We start from the raw sequence: 18,750 nt of genomic DNA on the forward strand, positions 1-18,750 counted from the left end.
AAGAAATGTACCTCTTTGATGCAGGCTGACATGCATTCATCAAATGGCCATTTGAGTTATTCCAAAACACTCTATAATATGATTAATTAAGAAAAATATGAAAATATAGTGAACTACTAAACTACTAAAAAAGACTACCGTATTTTCCGCACTATAAGGCGCACCAGATTACAAGGCGCACCATCAATGAATAGCCGAGTTTCTAAAAAAAAAAAAGTCATATATAAGGCACACCTTATTGTAAGGCGCACATAGAGTTGAAACCATAGTACTGGCATGGATTGCATTATGCATCCACTAGATAGTTGCGTTATGCAGCCACTAGATGGTGCTTCACTCAAGGGAATGTATTAAAAACAATCAGCAAAGTCATCAAACTTTATTAAAAGAATATAAACTTTATCCATACAATACATGCGTTGTATGGATATTAAACTAAGAAATATTTATTAAAAAAAAAAAAAAGATAAAACAGAGAATGTGTTATTGGTAATTGTTATTTAACTACTAAACAGGATCCGCAAGCGCAGAATAGATCCAAATCAAGCCATGCACTTGTTAATGCGCGGCGCCGCAATCCTTTTGATTTTCCCCTCGGCATGCATTACATATTTTTGACCAGCTATTTCGATATCGAGCACAAAGAAGTTATGAATAAACAAATGTCAGGGAAATTTAAACTACAAACATGCAACGGTATGATTGAGGAGCCAAGCACGGGTGAAGGCGTGGCGCCGTCGTCTTTTTGATTTTTTTCCTCGGCATGCATGATATATTTTTGACCCACTATTTCGATATGGAGCACAAAGAAGTTATGAATAAACGAAAGTCAGGGAAATTTAAACGAAAAACATGCAACGGTATGAGTGTGGAGCCAAGTGCTGGTGAACCTGTGGCGCTGCCTTCTTTTTGAGTTTTTCCTCTGCATGCATTATATATTTTTGACCTGCTATTTTGATATGGAGCACAAAGAAGTTATGAATAAATGAAAGTCAGGGAAATCCAAACAACAAACATGAGTCCTATTAAGTCCTCAAAAAAAAAAGAAAAATCGGGTCGGGCCTGCAAATGCTGGTATTTTCTGTTACTGTATATAGGACACACCAACAGTTTGGTAACAGTTTTAAAACTATAGACAAAAAGAATCAATATCATCCTTGTGAATTATTCCTATTTTCTTATGTTCATATCTGTAATTTTTATATTCGTTGTGGGTTAAGTGTGTTAAGATTTTCCACATTATGAGCAGTCATTGGATGCCGCGCCAGCGTAACGTTGAATGTGTTCAAAGCAGTTGTTTTTCCTTATCCTCGTCATTCAGCTCAAGTTCATTTTGCCATAAATACCTAAAGTTGTGCGTCATCCGTGTTCCACCAAGTTTGTGAATGTGAGTATATGCAAAAATACAAATTTTCAAATGGAATACCCCTCTATGTTCTCTAATTAGTGCACTCAAAGCCATTCCTTAACACACTTAATTGTATCAGCTGGAGATATGATTTTCTCCGTTTTAGTGATATTCCTGTATGTGAAGAAAGATGTACCCGGACGTCGATTCTGCCTGCTCGCTTCTTTTATTGAAAATAATGCCATAACAACCTCAGCTAACACAAACTGCTGTTAGCTGAAACAGGAATTGGCTGCCCTCTAGCTCGTCATGTTATGGTAATTATTGTGAGAATACAGCCGATATAAAAATGGGCATCTGTGCATTAAAACTTGGGCCATAATTTTGGCCTTCATTTATAGAGAAAAACAAATGTGTCATATATTTGGGGAATTACGGTATGCCACAAACAAGATAAGTTGTATTGAAAATGACCAAATATATGAAAATAACCAAAAATAATCACAAAGCATCAAGCTTTTTAATGTTGAATGCAGCGGTGAAGCGTGGGGAACAGTGCACCAGTGTGCTACCATGGCAACACAGTGCCGTTGGCCATTCAGTCTCCTGATGTCTTTGAAATGGTCTGCTTCCACCTGCTTCAAACAGCAAATAATGTTTGGGCCTCTGAAGTATCCTTGGTCTTACCTCTTCCTTTAATCTTTAGCTTAAATGCACCTTTCTTTTTCACCAAACCGGAAGACGAGAAGAAGCAAAATGTAGACAACATGTTGCCATTCATCTACAAAAGAATTCCACGTTTGCGACATTGCTTTAAGCTTAAAGTACTCATTCTTTTGGGAACTGAATATTCAACCAAACTTCAGAAAAAAATGTCTCTGATTAAGCTTTGTTTAACTTAAAGAGAGCCATCGGGATAAGGGAGTCAGAGGTGAATACATTCAGAATGAGCATTTAAATGCTAAACAGCATTATTTCTGCCTCATTTGACTTCAGTATTATGCATGGCTCATAGCTTAGTATAATGGTTGTGGACCACTTGGTGGTTAGATTCTGCATGCATTCGTTAAAGAGCTTGCTCAATTTGGAATCACATTCATTACAAGACTCATCGATGTAGGTTTTATAAGGCTGAATGTTGTTCATTCATTTGTTCTTTATTTTATCCATATAAAAAGAATTCATTAAATATATTTTAAAAATTAAACAGAAAACGAAAAGCTTCCTGTTGGCTTCTGTACTACACGCTTCGCTATGATATCACCATTGAGCCCATTCTGGAATGGCAGCATGATGCACAAAAACAAACAATGGAGGAAATTCTCCACATTGAAAGCGGTCTTGTCGCTTTTTGCAAACCTGTGTGATGCACAAAAGCCACACAGCCGCAAGTTTAAATGCAGTATTTCACTCCGCTGTTAACAAACTCCCGAATCTGGTGACATTGTAAGCATTTTTTTTTTAACCGTGATAAATATTTTGGCTGCCTTGTGGCGCTCACTTGACACTTTGACTAAACAATGTCTGGAATAGCGTCTTTCCCAAGCAGAAGTATATGTATATATATATATATATATATATATATATATATATATATATATATATATATATATATATATATATATATATATATATACACATACAGTGGGCCCCCGGTTTACGAACCCACTGTCTTACATATTTTTCATCTTATGACGTGGACCGCAGCGTTTTTTTTTGTTCCCCTCTTACGCAAAAACGTTTTCGTCCTATGAATCATCCAACATGCCGCTCAGTGTGTTCGCACTATTTTTTTCGCTTTGCTGTATCAACAAAAACAACTTTTCTCGCATGTCACGGAAATGCCGATATGCTATTGTTCGATTAAGGCAGTCAAGTAGATGCTAATATGCTATTGGCCGGCGTCACGTCAATCACAGAAATGCCGATATGCTATTGGCCGAACTCCGTCACCTTGCTTGATGGCACAAGCTGGTCCGTGTGTTATCAAGACTTTGCAAACTTTTATCTGTTAGACATGGCTTCTAAAATTGCATGTGGCGGTTAAATGAAGAAGAAAGAGGATGACAATAGAAACAAAGCAGGAGATCGTAAAAAAATACGAAGGAGGCGCACGCATAGTTAACCTTGTTAGTGAGTATGGCCGTAACCGCTCGGCAATATGTACATATCAATAATAAGGAAGCTATGATAGCAAGCAAGTCTTTTAAGGGCAAAACTTTCCTTGCCAGGGGACGGACCTCGGTCCACAACAAAATGGAGAGGCTTCTTCTATTATGGATTAAAGAGAAGGAAATCACCGGTGATATGTTCTCGTTTGAGAAAAGTTCTCGTTTAAGAAAATAAATAAATAAATTCTGCTGTTCATGTCTGCTCCCCTCCGCCTCCACCCACCACCAGCTAAAGTCACGTTGCCCCAAAGGTAAATGTCATTTTTCCTTTATATATTTATGTATATTTATGTGGGGCCCACTATATATATATATATATATATATATATATATATATATATATATATATATATATATATATATATATATATACACATATATACACATATATATGATCAGCCTTATAAAATTTACATCAACAACAATTTTTCACATAATATATTGACACTGCAATTTTCTACCAATGCCAATGTATCATTCTGCCTTTTTTAATTTTTGTTTAATCTAATTTTATGAAATAAAATTTAAGGCTTATAGCTAGCTTTAAAAAAATAGCTGTTGTCCACATGCAAATTTTGCAGAAAAAGGCATCCATCCATCCATCAGCTACCCATTTATCCGGGATCGGGTCACAGAGGCAGCAGCTTGAGCAGGGAAACCAAGACTTCCCTCTTTTGGGCCACTTTGTCCAGCTTCTCCGGGAGGATCCCCAGGCATTCCCTGGCCAGCTGAGAGACATACACTCTCCAGCATGTCGTGGGTCGACCCTGGGGCCTCATTCCAGTGTGACATGCCCGGAACACCTCCCGAGAGAGGCGTCCAGGTGACATCCTAACCAGATGCCCGAGCCAACTCAACCTGCTCCTCTCAATGCGGAGGAGCATTGGCTCACCAAGCCCCTCCCAGATGACCGGGTTTCTCACCCTATATCTAAGGGTGAGCCCAGAAAACCTGCGGAGGAAACTCATTTCAGCAGCTTGAATCCAGGATTTTGTTCTTTCGGTCACGACCCATAGCTCGTGACCATAGGTGAGGTTGGGAACATAGATAGACCGGTAAACAGAAAGTTTCACCTTTCGGCTCAGCTCTCTTCACCACCACAGACCGACACAGCGTCTGCATCACAGCGGACGCTGCACCAATCCGCCTGTCAGTCTCCCACTCCATACTACCCTCACTCGTGAACAAGTCCCTAAGATACCAAGACCTCATCCCAGACCCGGAGAGGGCACTCCACCCACTCCAAATTCTCTATATTCAAAGTACAGCCTTGCAAAGCAGACTCAAGTAGTATGATTCTTTGTACTTCTATCGATTGAAGAATGAATACATTTTAATTGAATTGAACCTAATCATTTCTAATCAAAGATTGTATTAATTTGGAAATTGATTCTGAATAGAATCCGAGACCCTATGTCATGTTTAGGCATGGTGGTGAGCAGAGTTGAACCCAATGGCAGGGAAGCTAGAAGCGAGGTGAACTTAAAAAATGTGTTTAATAAAAAGGAGGACAAAACAATCAAGGTAGCAAACAGTAAAGTAAAAACCAAAAAGGCACCAATTACTTGAAGGGGAAAACACGGATTGCTATGTCCAGGTCAGGACACGCCCAATTATTGAGACACGCCCAATTATTGAGAGACGCTTATTCCTCCTCATCCATCCCGTTACGCAGGCAAGCTGGAAACTTGCGGCCAGTTTATACACCAGTGCACCCTGGTGATTGAACAACAACCCCTCACTTACTGGAACAATTGCTCCAAATTGCTTTTTTATGAGCCTATTGACAGACAAGGCGGCTGCGTGGGCTATGGCTGTCAACCCAGCTATTTGCACCTCCCTTCCGATGTTCAACCAGGAGTTGCAAAACATGTTTGACCATCCACTACAGGGCAGCAAGGCTGGAAATAGGCATCTGAACATAAAGCAGGGAAAACAGACTGTGACCGAGTATTTTATTCAATTTAGCATATTAGCTGCGGAGAGTGGGTTTGGCGAGATGGCAATGTGCAGGAGTTTTGATGAAAGTCGAGCTGGCGGCAAGAGATGAGACGTCATGAGACTGGAGGAGCTAATTGGCTTTGTCATTCACTTGGACAATCCATTACGCCAGTGTTTCTCAACTATATTTTGCGTCCCCAGCTTAGTGACTAAGCTGTAACTTGCTTCTTTTTTTTCCATTTTAGTCTAAAACGGAAAAAAAGAAGCAGGTGCACCAAAGTGCCTGAAACTAAAAGAAAATGATAAAAATTATTATTTTATTGCAATTACATTCCACATGACAAAAACAAAGCCTTTTTCCTGGGACCATCCACGTCCCCCCGGCATCACCTCGCGCCCCCCCCAGGGGGCCCGCACCACTATTTGAGAAGCACTGGGTTACGCCAACGGGGAAGAAAGCGTTCCAGAGAGCGACAACCTTCTCCTCGCCACCACTCTGGCTGACCACGCCTCACTGGAACAAGGGAGCCTGAATCGGAAGCGGGACTGGCGATGCCCTCGCAAGTGAAGGTGAGCCCATGCAAATCGGGGGTGGCCACCTGACTCCCAGGGTGCGAGAGAGACAGCCAAACTTGTATTGCAGATCTACTGGGCACCGGATAGCTCCCTGCCAGGAGCGGCAAGCGTGGGGACCAAATCCTTGCTCGTCGCCTATGGCGGCAATCGCGTGGCCGACGTGGCATTGTTGACTCTGGGGCTGAGGACAATTTTATTGATTGTGATGTGGTTAGCTTTTTGGGATGCCCACAAGAGAAATTGAACAACCCAAAGCCAGTCAGTGATTTGTACGGGTACTCCTCAGTGGTCGTGACCCACCAGACTGTTGTTTTATCTCTCCTTGTGTCAGGTAATCACCGGGAGGGTATCCCGATGCTTCGTTATGCTGACACGAGGCACACCTGTGGTTCTGAATCTTCCATTGCTAAATATGCATAGCTCAAATGTAGACTTGACAAAACCCATTAGGCCTATTGTTAGTTGGAGTATGTTTTGTCAAGCAAATTTTCTGCGGGCGGCGGGGATATCACAAGTTTTTCAAAATCCGAGAAAATAAATTTACAATTGGTGTCAACATGTTATCACGACCTTCAGGCAGTTTTAGTAAGGACTGCGCTATGAACCTCCCCACACACCGGCCGTATGCGCAATTGAAAATACCAGGGTTGGCTTTTCCACCATCTAAATTGTACAAAGTGTCTCAACCTGAGCAGGACACCATGTGAGAGTACATCTCCATCTCTCGGGCGTTGGGGCTAATCTGGCCCTCATCTCCATTTGGGGCCGGGTTCTTTTTCACCGACAGAAAGGACAAAATTTTGCAGCCGTGCGTGGACTACAGGTGTCACAAGAGGGGTGGGGCAACAGCTAAGCTGCAAAACTATCCTTCTCAACCACCCCTTGGTCCGTTTGAATCGTGAGGGAGAGCAGCGCTTGAACAACCACACAGATGAGAGTTCACTTGAAACAGTTTATTTGGATGGTCACCGTTTGACCAACCCTAAAGTTAGAAGTCACTCATTAAAACACATGCAAATGTCTCTTAAAAGATTTAAAGTCCAAACTAAAAACACACACCATGCAGTCGGCAGTCGATGAGGTTTCGGCAAGTCCTCCGCCACCTTTCCAGGTCAGAGGCTGCACATCATGGTCACCTGTTGGGGGACGAGAAGGGAAAAGGCAGGCAGCCCACTGGGAAGGGCTGGGCAAAAATAGTGCACTGGCCAGTGAAACTCCCGCCTTTGTGGCAGAAGCTCCAGCCTCTGCCACTCACGTACACAGGCCCTTAATGCACCGCTGTCAGGCTGAGCATCAGCAAGGCCTCCGCCACTTGCACCTCAGGATCACGCTGCCACCAGCTCCAATGCAATCCTTCTTCAGGGTACACATCCAGCACAGGCAGCAGCCACCAACCAGGCCTCCTACTCCCTTCCCATAACCCCTGTCCTTTTAAAAAGGGAGTGTAGTTCCACCTCTGTTTGTGATAGGCCCATTTTGTCAACATGCCAAACTTGATTGGCTCGTATTAGTGCCTGTCCATTGTCAATTGAGCGCAGGTATTGAACCATCTAATCAGGGGCATGTGCCAACACAATGACAAAGCAAAAAATCAGAGTCCAAAATTAAATCGGGAGTTAAATGAGATCACTGCCATTGTTCGATTCCGCGATCTCATCATGACACTCAAACCACGTTTTATTTATTTATTTGGAACATGCACAGTACACAAGTTATACAGACAAACCGTACATGGCACAATCCGGATGTGTTACAGTTGGTGAGTGACCAAAAAATCCCGTGGGTCGGCGAATCAATTGGTTCATCAAACAGACATGTAAAACCCCAAAACATGGACACAGATTTCCCATTTGCCCGTCTCATCATCCATCTGTCTCAAAGTCAACTATCCGACAGTAATGGATTGAACAATTCTCGACCTGCCTGATGCAACATGGTATGTTGCACAACAATTCAACAGTGTTCAAACATAACAATGTGCAGGTTCAGAATGAGAAGGCATAGCTGGGACTGTGAAATACGTGAGTGACAATGTTTCCAACTTTGTATTACTATATTAAAATTATTGTTTATAACAAATTTGGGGCTTTAAAACAGGTTTTGATTTTTGGTTTTATTCTATAGTTTAGTATTGCATTGTAAAATAATAAAAAAAATAAAACCGGCTACTTCACGGAATTTCACTTTGCGTGTTATTTTTGGAATGTAACCCCCGCGATAAACGAGAGATTACTGTGTAATATTCTACACCACTACGAGACTCATCACAGCGAAAAATATGACAGCTTGCAAGGACAATTGAGAAGAGACAAGATCAATGAATTGCTGGCGGGTCTGAGGAAACAGCAGTCAACTTTCATCCAGAACGGAGAAGTCAGTGAAGCATCGGTAAAAGCATAAATAACATTAGTATCAAACCCATATTCTGACGGTGACTTTCTTAAACGATGCAAGATGAAGGCAGCTGAACTTGTATATCTCGAGAAACAATAAGCTTTTGCCAATATTAGCCTGACGAGGAATACTATAGCAGAGAGGATATCGGACTTATCAGCAGATGTAGACAGCCAATTGAAACAGAGAGTCAAGCCATTTATTGCATTTTTCTTTGCAATTGATGAGAGCACTGACATCTCAGACGTGGCACAACTGGCCTAATTCATTTATGGAGTTGATGAGACAGTGACTGTTACTGAAGAGTTTCTTGATTTAGTGCCAACGATAAACACTACAACAGCCAAGGGTCTGTCGTTGCTGCACTGGACAGAGTTGGGGTGGACTGGTCAGGTGCTGTCAGCCTGGCTACAGAAGGTGATGGTAGAAAGAAAGTAGGTGTCGCGACAAAGTTCAGACATCATGTACAAGTCCTAAATAGAGAAGGTCATTTCTGTGGACGTTTCACTGTGTTTTGCACCAGGAGACATTGTGTTGCAAGTCCTTGAAAATGAACCACGTCATGGAGGTGGTTGTTCGCACTATAAATTTAATCTGATCCAGAGGTCTGAACCACCGTCAGTTTGACAAACTTTTCAGTGACAGCAACATTACCGACAGCCTTCCATACCACACTGAGGTGAAATGGTTAGGCAGAGGGGCTGGGCTGAGGCACTTCTTTGATTTACAAGAGGAAATCCGACAGTTCATGAAGCAAAAAGGAAAACTCGTGTTGGAATTACAATCTCTGGAATGTCTACAGGACCTTGCATTTTTGGTGGATATTACTGAACACTTGAAAAATCTGAACAAAATGTTGCAAGGCTGCAAAATAGTCACACAGTTTTCTGACTACATTCAAGTTGAAGCCAACTTTGTGTGAGACGCAAGTGGCGACCCTGCCTGAGAAATGTGTGTATGACCAGACTTGATGCAGACGTGAAACGGTACAAAGACAAGATTGCAGGATTACTGTGGAAATTTGAGAAGGTTTGGTGAACTTGAGACGGAATTTTCAGTTTTTCGTTCACCTTTCACAGTTAAACCTTCATTAAATTTCAACATGTTCCTAATGTTCTTGCGCTTCCTTACACCCTCCCCCCCAAAAAAAACAAACAAACAAACAAAAAAAAAAAACGAAAGACATGATATTTTGGGTATTTATAGCATGTATGGTATAATTTTAATGGTCCGGCCCACTTGACATCTACCGAGGCCGTATTTGGCCCACGATGTGAAATGAGTTTGACACCCCTGCCTTAAACACACTGAATAAGTAGGCGGGTCCAAACCGTACTGTTTTTATGGTTAGTTTTTGAAAGGTTGGACTTTTTTTATTTTTAATCATATTGTGGTTTATTGTGGTCTGTTGAACATAATCAGGTAACCTGATGAAGGAAAAATAAATAAATAATGAGACACATTTTTAGACCTTTTATTCAGTTTCATACAAACTACAGGTTTTTTTGTAAACTAGGATATACAAAGATATTTCTTTATTCAATAAGAATTTCTTATGCCGGCCAGGTAAACGCTTTATGCATTCTTTTTTTTCCTGTTTAAAACATGTCTTTTTTCACCCTCAGTTTGAAATTTCAACTGCATTTGAATGGGCCCTGCATCTCATCCTGACATCCTATCAGCAAGTTTAGTAGAAGTATTTGTGGCTAAAGCCAAATTTTGGCAGGTTTTGTTATGAATAACCCGTGGATTCTGAACGTAGAAGGACCCCAACCAGACACACAAGGTGGAGGGAGTCAATGAGAGTTGTGGGGTGGGAAACAAAAACAGTCCAAAACGTAAAAGTATTAACCAAAAACCACAAAGTACCAACAAAAGATGAGACGAGAACGTCTGGAGCAAACACAGAGTTCAACTGGGGGAAGGCTGCGACCAGGGGACGGAGTCAACAGGAGAGCGACTGCAAACAACAGAAGAAAGACAGAAGAAATTGGATCATTTGGTAATAGTTTGGTAATGATAATGGATGTATGAATGGATGGATGTCTTGGTTAAGGACATTTCGACTTCAATATTCACACTGGCTGTTGATGGAGGATAGGCTCTATCCTATTCTACCTAGCCTATCCTAGGATAGCGTAACAACATTCAGTTAAACAGGGTCAAACTGTCCATGAGACACACAAAAACAATACCTAACAAGGGAATACAGAACAAGGCCTATCAGCATGCAGCCGCTGTGCAGTGCTTGGAGATCTAAGATAAGAAAGGCAAAATATAAGTGGACAATGCCAGGTTAGTCCTTGGCGATGCTCTGAGCAAACCCGTGAAGAATCCAGCAATTTATTCCCACATTATCCTTTGACGAAAGAATTTTGGGTTTACTTTGACTTCTTGCCTTTTTCCTGTGCTGACTATGTATGTTGTTACTTTGTGTTCCCAGTTGTTCTCCTGCAGACTCCACTCTCACATTGCCTTGCATTTCGTTTGAACTCAAGCTACTAGAAATTTTCATTTCTCTGCGACTTGCACTTTGTGATCTTATTTGTACTTTAGAGCTTGACATGTACCTTTTGTTTAATGAAACAAATTCTCCTGAACCCAAGTCGTGTGTGTGGTTGGGGTCCTTTACCCACTTGTGTCCCACGGTTATTCGTAACAGAATAACCCCGCCAACACATGGACCCCACTGACTCTAAGCATATCTTCAAGGCACTGGTCAGGCAGGGACAGATGATGGGCTAGCACGAGCAGTGCGTTATGGTACTCCGGGGGACGCTGGCCGCATTGGCCAGAATGTGGAAAACTTCGCCACGTGCATTCCAGCCAAGTCACCAGAGACGCCCCGCACCGGTTCCAGGACCACACCACAGATGTTGTTGTTGGAGCCCACCATCCTCCATCCCACTCACTACAGCAGCGAGCTTGGCACCTGCAGACAATTCCTCCACCAATGTTCTCTCGTCTTAAATTACCACAGCCCTTAACTTATCGTAATGACCGGGCCACTCTGCCAGTGAAAGGGAGTGCCTCATGTGCTCCAAACTGTCTTTCTACTGTGGGCACCCCGGGCAGCATGTCCTGAGCGCCTGGACTACAGTACCACACGCCAGCAAGGGCGACATCATGAGGACCAACACAACTGTGAGTATCCCAGAGACTCCAGGTCGGCAGGCGGGGTTATGGACACTCCAGCGCACAAAAGACTGCGGGGAGGCAGCATACGCGGACAGGCGTCAATCCATCAAATTCTCGTAAGTCCAAAGCGAGTTAACGACCTTGACTGGCGTCCTCTGGTGGAAATGACACACCAAATCAGTCCGGTATTATTATCCATATCGGCAAATCATCGAGAGCAGATCTGGCTTTTTGCTGCTAAATTTAGAACGTGTTGCTGCGGTTTATCACGATGTACAAGGAGTATTTAGGAAAGACCAGGTCCCCGCCCTTCCTCCCCACTGACCATACAATTGTGCCATCAACATAATTCCAGGATCCTCTTACCCAGCAATCAAATTGGTCAAAGTTTCTACCTTGGAGCAGGAACCACTCCACAAGTGAGATGCAGAGCGTCGGAAACCAGTTAGCTAGATTGATTTTGTAATACAGTAAACTGAAATTTCAAGTGTAAACTCCACTTATCATGTTTGGTCAGTTACAGGCTTCACTCTAGTTTTACTCCGAGGGCAACTCCAGCCATCCGCAACCAGTTCAGGGTGTCGCCCACCTACTGCCCAAAGTCAGGTTGGAATAGGCTCCAGCAAGCCTGCGACCATTGGCTATAAGCCGCTACAGAAAATTCAGTAGTTGGACGTCCAAGGAGGGGTATAGCTTTTTAATTTCACTTTTTTTTTTTTAATGAAAAAAAAAATCGAGCACTGAGGGCACAAAAGATGAAGTGCAAAGTAGAGGGAAACATTGTATACATTTATTCCATCATTTCTGTGCTGTTTATCAAATGAAAATATATCCCTCATTATAATCTTACACTTCATCATAATCCATCATGCTAATAATCATAATAAGGTATAATATAATGTATTTATCATTTTATTCTCTTATCAGGGTTATGTATTCTGAACCCAACATAGACCCAGTGACTGTGTCAGTCATGGTGAAATGTAACCTATAAATAAACAAAACAATCATAGTTATTTTTTGTTACTAACATAGCCATCCATCCATCAGATATGAACCAAGAGGAGTCTTTTATAACAAAATTGTTTGGGAGTGTGCTATGACCCGTGGGTCATATGTAGTTTTTGTATGTGTTCTGCTGTGTTCTCCTTTGTTCGTGTGTGTGCGTGTGTGTGATTGCCTTTTGGTTGGAGTATGTCAATTGTTTGCAGGTGGTGTCATCCCATTGGCTGGCTCTCCTGATTTGCCGCCCTATTTAAACAGTCCACGGACCAAGCTCTGTCTCTCTCCAGTCATCCCACCGCCAGAAAATGCCACGTCAGGAATTGTTAGAGATAGTGTGCATCTGTGTCGTTCGCTGTGTTTGTAAGAATCTGTAGATTGAGCAGTAGTAGGAGGGAGACGCCGTTTTGGTTTAACCCTTTTTCTCCTGTTTTTGCGTTAGGTAGATAGTGAGCCAATTGTCATTCGTTTCCTTTTTGTTTGGCTAGTTAGTTAGGGATTCAGAAGATCTTTTGTTTATTATATTGTTTGTTTGCTCTCCCTCCGAAGACAATAAAAGCTGCTGTTTTTGTTCAACACGTTTAGTTTCACGGGCCTTTTCTGGTGGTGAGGGTACAGACGGGGGAGCACACACGTTATATCCGAGTTCCCCTAGGCTGGGTGTAACATATTGGCCCCCCTCCCTAACCCACAGCGAACGACACAGATGCACACTATCTCTAACAAGTCCTGAGGTGGCGTTTTCTGGCGGTGGGATGACCGGAGAGAGACAGAGCTTGGTACGTGGACTGTTTAAATAGGGCGGCAAATCAGGAGAGCCAGCCAATGGGATGACACCACCTGCAAACAATTGACACACTCCAACCAAAAGGCACTCACACACACGCACACACACAAACAAAGGAGAACACAGCAGGACACATACAAAAACTACATATGACCCACGGGTCATAACAGAGTGAGCTTCTGAGTTCACATTATTATTGTCTGGATGGCTATTGCATATCTATCAGTGGTATTGTATATATATGCAACATGTGTCAATACCAATGGCAGATGCACACTTTGGCCTGCAGTAAACAAAATCAAACATTCAATTATGCTAGACCAGGGGTGCACACACTTTTCCAGCATGCGAGCTACTTATAAAATGACCAAGTCAAAATGATCTACCTACTATAAATTTGCAAAACATATATTTATTTATAAAAATATTGAGAATTCTTTATATGAACCATATATGTTGGTGTACCTTGCATAACTACATGAATCCATATTGCTCAATACAACTCTGTGCATTTTTTTTTCATTACCTTACTCTGATGACTTGCACTGAATGGAATCAGCCAGGGATGTATAGTCCGGACAGTAGCTGCTGACAGCCAGCCTCAAGCACACTTCCAAATGATCATCAGTCATGGTGGAACGGTACTTGGACTTAATGATCTTCATGTGGGAAAAGGCTGACTCACATAAATAAGTGGAGCCGAATAATGCAGTCAAGGAGGTTGCACATTTTCTCATGTTGGGGTACTTTTCCTCTGTGAGTAAGTTCCAAAATTGTCCATGAGCTCTGGACTTCAGCTCAATGTCGGCTTGTAGTGTCAAAATCTCATCCTCCACTCCAGATGAGTTCAGGTGAAACAGTGTTGCAATTTTTGATGCAAGTGAAACAACCTCAGCATCTTCCCGAAAAGGGTAGCACATGAATGTAGCAACAGGCTCAAGTAAAGCAAAGTCTTGAAAACGTTTGTCAAACTCTGATAAGCAATTGTCAATCTGTTTTGTGTAGCGTACACTGTCAAATTGCACACATGACTTCCCCTGCATCTCCAGCTCTGATGTGAGGTTCTGGAAGTTTGCCAAATTCTGGTGCTGGAGCTTTGAGGAGAGATGTTGCATTTTTCGTTTGAAAGCATTAACTGAGCTTATCATATTGATCACAGTTTTGTCTTTTCCTTGCAGCTCCAGATTAAGGTCATTCAGCATGTTGGTCAGATCGGTTAAAAATGCCAAGTCCAGCAGCCACTGGTCGTCACTTAGTTGGTTATATTCTGCATGTTTAGCTTCACAGAAAAAAACCTTAATCTCCGGACAGAGGTCTCGAAATCTTTGCAGGAATTTCCCTCGACTAAGCCACCTGACATCAGTGTGCAGCAATAACTCAGAGTGGTCACCATCAGCGTTATCCAGATGTGCACGGAATAGACGTCTTTGAAGAGATCTGGCGCGAATAGAACAGGCGATCTTCGTTGTCACATCCATTATTTCTTTCATGTTGAGCATTTTTGCGCATAACGCTTGTTGGTGTACTATGCAGTGGTAATTAAGGAAGTCTGGGAAAGCATCGTCCTCCCTGCACTTGGCAATAAACCCATTCGAGCGGCCAACCATCGCAGGCGCTCCGTCCGTGGTGATGGACACCATTTTGTACACTGGGAGCTGGGTTTTCTCAATAAAGTTTTTAAAAGACTGAAATATGTCTTCTCCTCGCGTGTGTTCTTTCATGGGCAGGATTGTTAACAGCTCCTCTCTTGTGCTCATATCAGTAAACACCATCCGAATAAAAATGCACAACTGGGCTGTGTCACTCACGTCTGTAGACTCGTCCAACTGCAGAGAGAAACACTCGCAATCTGTGATGTCCTTCCAAAGTTGCTTAGTCAAATCCTTAGCCATGGCTTCACTGCGTCGTGTAACTGTAGTTCTTGATAGCTGGAGAGCTCTTATCGAAGATAGTATTTCAGTTTTGTTTTTAAAGTCTTTGAACAGCGAGTCAGCTGCTTCAACAAATGCCTCTTTTACCATTTCTCCGTCTTGGAAGGATTTCTTGTTCTTAACGATTAAGTGACTCACCCGAAACGAAGCTTCGGTGGCTGCCTTTGCTTTTGAAGTTAGCTGTGAGAAAAATGACTGCTGTCCAGACAACTGGGATTTTAGTTCTTTCACCTTTCTCCTTCTCAGCTCGCTTTTCGGAGGGAAGTCAGTATGGTACGTTTTTGGCTTTTTACTTGGTCCAGCTCCCTCACTCATTTTTATATCCTTACGTTTAGAATAAATAAATTAGAGGCTAACTCACTAGCTTGCGAGAACGCGCCGTTATGTGCGCATGTGCAGTGACCCCTCTGTCAGAAAAGGTCAGATTGGTCAGACCGACCTCCCCCCATATGCCAATAAAGTAACAAATTTCAGAGTGAAGACGGATCATAGGCTGACGTCTACGTTTTAATGCCATGCGATCGACCCACAGTACCTTCGCGATCGACCGGTAGATCGCGATCGACGTATTGGGCACCCCTGTAGCTAGACCATTTGTTCATGTCTTAGTTTCGGTTTTGCTTCTTAAGTATTAATATTAGCATTCACGTAAAGACATAATCAAAGACAAAGTATCAACTCTCAACTGTACTTTTTGTACCCTTACCCACGGGAACAATAATTAAAAACAACTATCCAGGTACATGCAAACTCCGAATTCAACCATGTGGTGCTATGGTGGGTGTGTGTTTGAATGGGACCAAACAAAATTATTGCACCTTTGCAATTATTGAAACATTCTATACCACGTGTTTAACAGGTGAATATGTGACACCATCATGGATCATGTCATGGTGTTCATTTGACATAAGTTGTGGTTCTTTGATGACGTCATTTTCATTTTCTTCCTTACCAGGCAGAAGCCGCATCAGATGAGAAGTCATGAACACCAAGCACTATATCACTCATAATTGCCCTTAGCATGCAGTCATTGAGACGTCACTTTTTTTTTCAATGTAATCTTTCTTTTTTTGCGGCAGGATACACTATTCTATCTTTTGAAGGGGCGAGAGGTTACTAGCATGACCATTTTCTATTTGCAGGTGAGTGTGTGTGTGTGTGTGTTGGTGTGTGTGTGTGTGTGTGCGTGTGTGTGCGTGTGTGTGTGTGTGCGTGCGTGTGCGTATACTTTCAAGCTGGGTCTCTTGCCCCTTCAGTAATGGCCAAAGAAAGACAACCAACCCCTTTTTGGATCGCATGTCACCCTCCTGTCAATGCAGCTGGGGGTTCAGAGGCTCATGGTCACTTCTTGCAAGATGGTCAGGCCCTACAATTTCACAGCTCTTAAAGTGGTAAGGGGCCTTCTAATTAGCAAGGTGCTCCCTCCTTGACGGACATTGAGGTGGATAGGCTATATATGCCTAACCCCATTAGTTGTCAGACACTGCCCCTTAACCAGGGTGACTGCTTGTTAATGATACCTGATTTTTGCAGTGTGACAAGTTGACCCCAAGATGGTCGTTCAGCAATCCTCACAGCAGCTGGGGTTGCCAACAGTTGAAATGGACCTTCTCACAGTGGATTACACCAGCATTCGCGTTTGATACCATTGATCAGGTACCATTGACCATGTCCGATGGAATGCTGGTTATTCTGCAGGGACAGGGACTCATCTAACAATTGATTAGATCTTATAATGTGAAATGTGTTTCTCACATAATAATCTAGGATGTCATTTTCTCACATTTGGGCTGTTTACAATGATTCATGAAAGTGGTTTTCCATACAAAATTCCATATAAACGGATCTGTCCTGTTCTTTTCATTAATCCTGATCATGTTTATTTTGACCAGATCCAAACAAAATGAACATAATCTTTCTGTCTTAGTCATTCTTTTTCTTTCTACAATGCATTCATTCTCTCCGGCATATTGCATTCTGCAGGGTGATAAGAACAAATGCTAATTGTCTTTGTAATCAGTTCAAACAATTTGTGATATGCCATACTTACTTACTCACAACAATAGCTGTTTAACTGGAAAATTTTTAAAATACATCAATCTTTCATCCATCCATCCACTTTCTACAGCTGCTTTTCCTCACAAGGGCTTGCTGGTGCAGGCTCGTGGAGAACATGCAAACTCCACACAGGAAGGCCGGAGCAAGGTGGTTTTGAAATCAAGTCCCTGAAATGTGATGTGGACATGCTAACCACTGATCCACATCAATCAAAATTAGGAAATATTTACATTGTGTTTATTCAATAGGCTAAAAAAAAACAAAACATATGCACCACCGTATAGAACATTGATTGTGAAATTCTAACTTTCTTGGGCCCCATATTGCCTCATTACATATGCTCAATAAAAAGATGTGGAAAAATGGTATTGAAGAACCTATATGGAGTATAACAATATACTGTATTGTTATGTTAATATGATGCTGTCTTTCAGTAATTTGTGAGATTTTTTTTTCATCCATTCTGTCTGAGTAGGAGTCCATTTTAATGCAACTGACAAAAACAGTAAACCACCACCACTGTAACACTGAAGTTAACACATGACAGTGGAAATCCATTAGCTAGAGGACTCAACAACACTTGGGAATTCTCTCAGCTTGTTCACAGCATTATCTTTACTTTATGCATTATTTATTCATATTTACATGACATGGTGGCAAAATATTGTTGGAATGGACGTGCTTTTTGCGTGATGCATCTTTTTTTGCAAATGACACACAGACAGCTAATGCTATTCTTAACCTCTGGAAAGCAGTAGTCTCAATATTTCTCTTTTATAACTCTTGAATGACCGAAGTCTTCAGTCATTGAAACATGCAAGCTGGTTTATACAGTAGCCTTGTATTTATTCACTTTGAACATGTTATGAATGATTAATATTGATTTTAATTAGCAACATTAATTGGAAACAGCTTTCATTTTTGGAATTTGTATGAGTGCAATTCAGATATTTTTTTGTTAAATCTGAACATTTAATGCACTCATTCTCATACTCATACAAAAGCAAATGGGACTTCTAATGTGAACCAAAAATGTTTGCGTCACAGTTTTTTGAACAAAGCAAGTGATGCGAAAAAAAGCATGACGTCATGTAACGTTTACAAAATACATAATATGATCTTGAGTGTAATGACATTTTTACCAGATGGACAGAGGTGCAAGGCGCCAGGCATTGATTTCTTTCTCTGCTGACAGTTTCAGTTGTCACTTACTTCAACCTCTGTCAGAGCTGTCGCCACTTCCCCGTGTGAAGTGTCTAAAAACAGCTGAACGTGTCCGGAAAACCTTCAAAATAAGGCTCACTGACACAATCAAAACTTTACCTCCAAAAGGATGCAGGGTTGGCAGTTGGCCCTAGCTCGTGAAATATTTAAGCAGATGTTGCTAAGCCTTATTAATATGTC

At 41.9% G+C, this 18,750-nt stretch overlaps 1 long non-coding RNA gene across 1 annotated transcript; it reads right to left on the reverse strand.

Annotated features, from left to right (window-relative positions):
• Nucleotides 1-9,888: 9,888 nt before the first annotated feature.
• Nucleotides 9,889-15,809, reverse strand: LOC148423234 (uncharacterized). The gene is made up of 2 exons (XR_015865663.1): nucleotides 13,884-15,809; nucleotides 9,889-10,390 (listed from the first exon to the last, which is right to left on the reverse strand). It is a non-coding gene; the product is annotated as an uncharacterized LOC148423234 (long non-coding RNA).
• Between the last annotated feature and the right edge of the window lie 2,941 nt (nucleotides 15,810-18,750).

Source organism: Hippichthys cyanospilos, chromosome 5 (genome assembly GCF_059441005.1).
Source record: "Hippichthys cyanospilos isolate Australia breed blue-spotted pipefish chromosome 5, RoL_Hcya_1.0, whole genome shotgun sequence".
In the NCBI taxonomy this organism is placed as follows: Eukaryota; Metazoa; Chordata; class Actinopteri; order Syngnathiformes; family Syngnathidae; genus Hippichthys; species Hippichthys cyanospilos.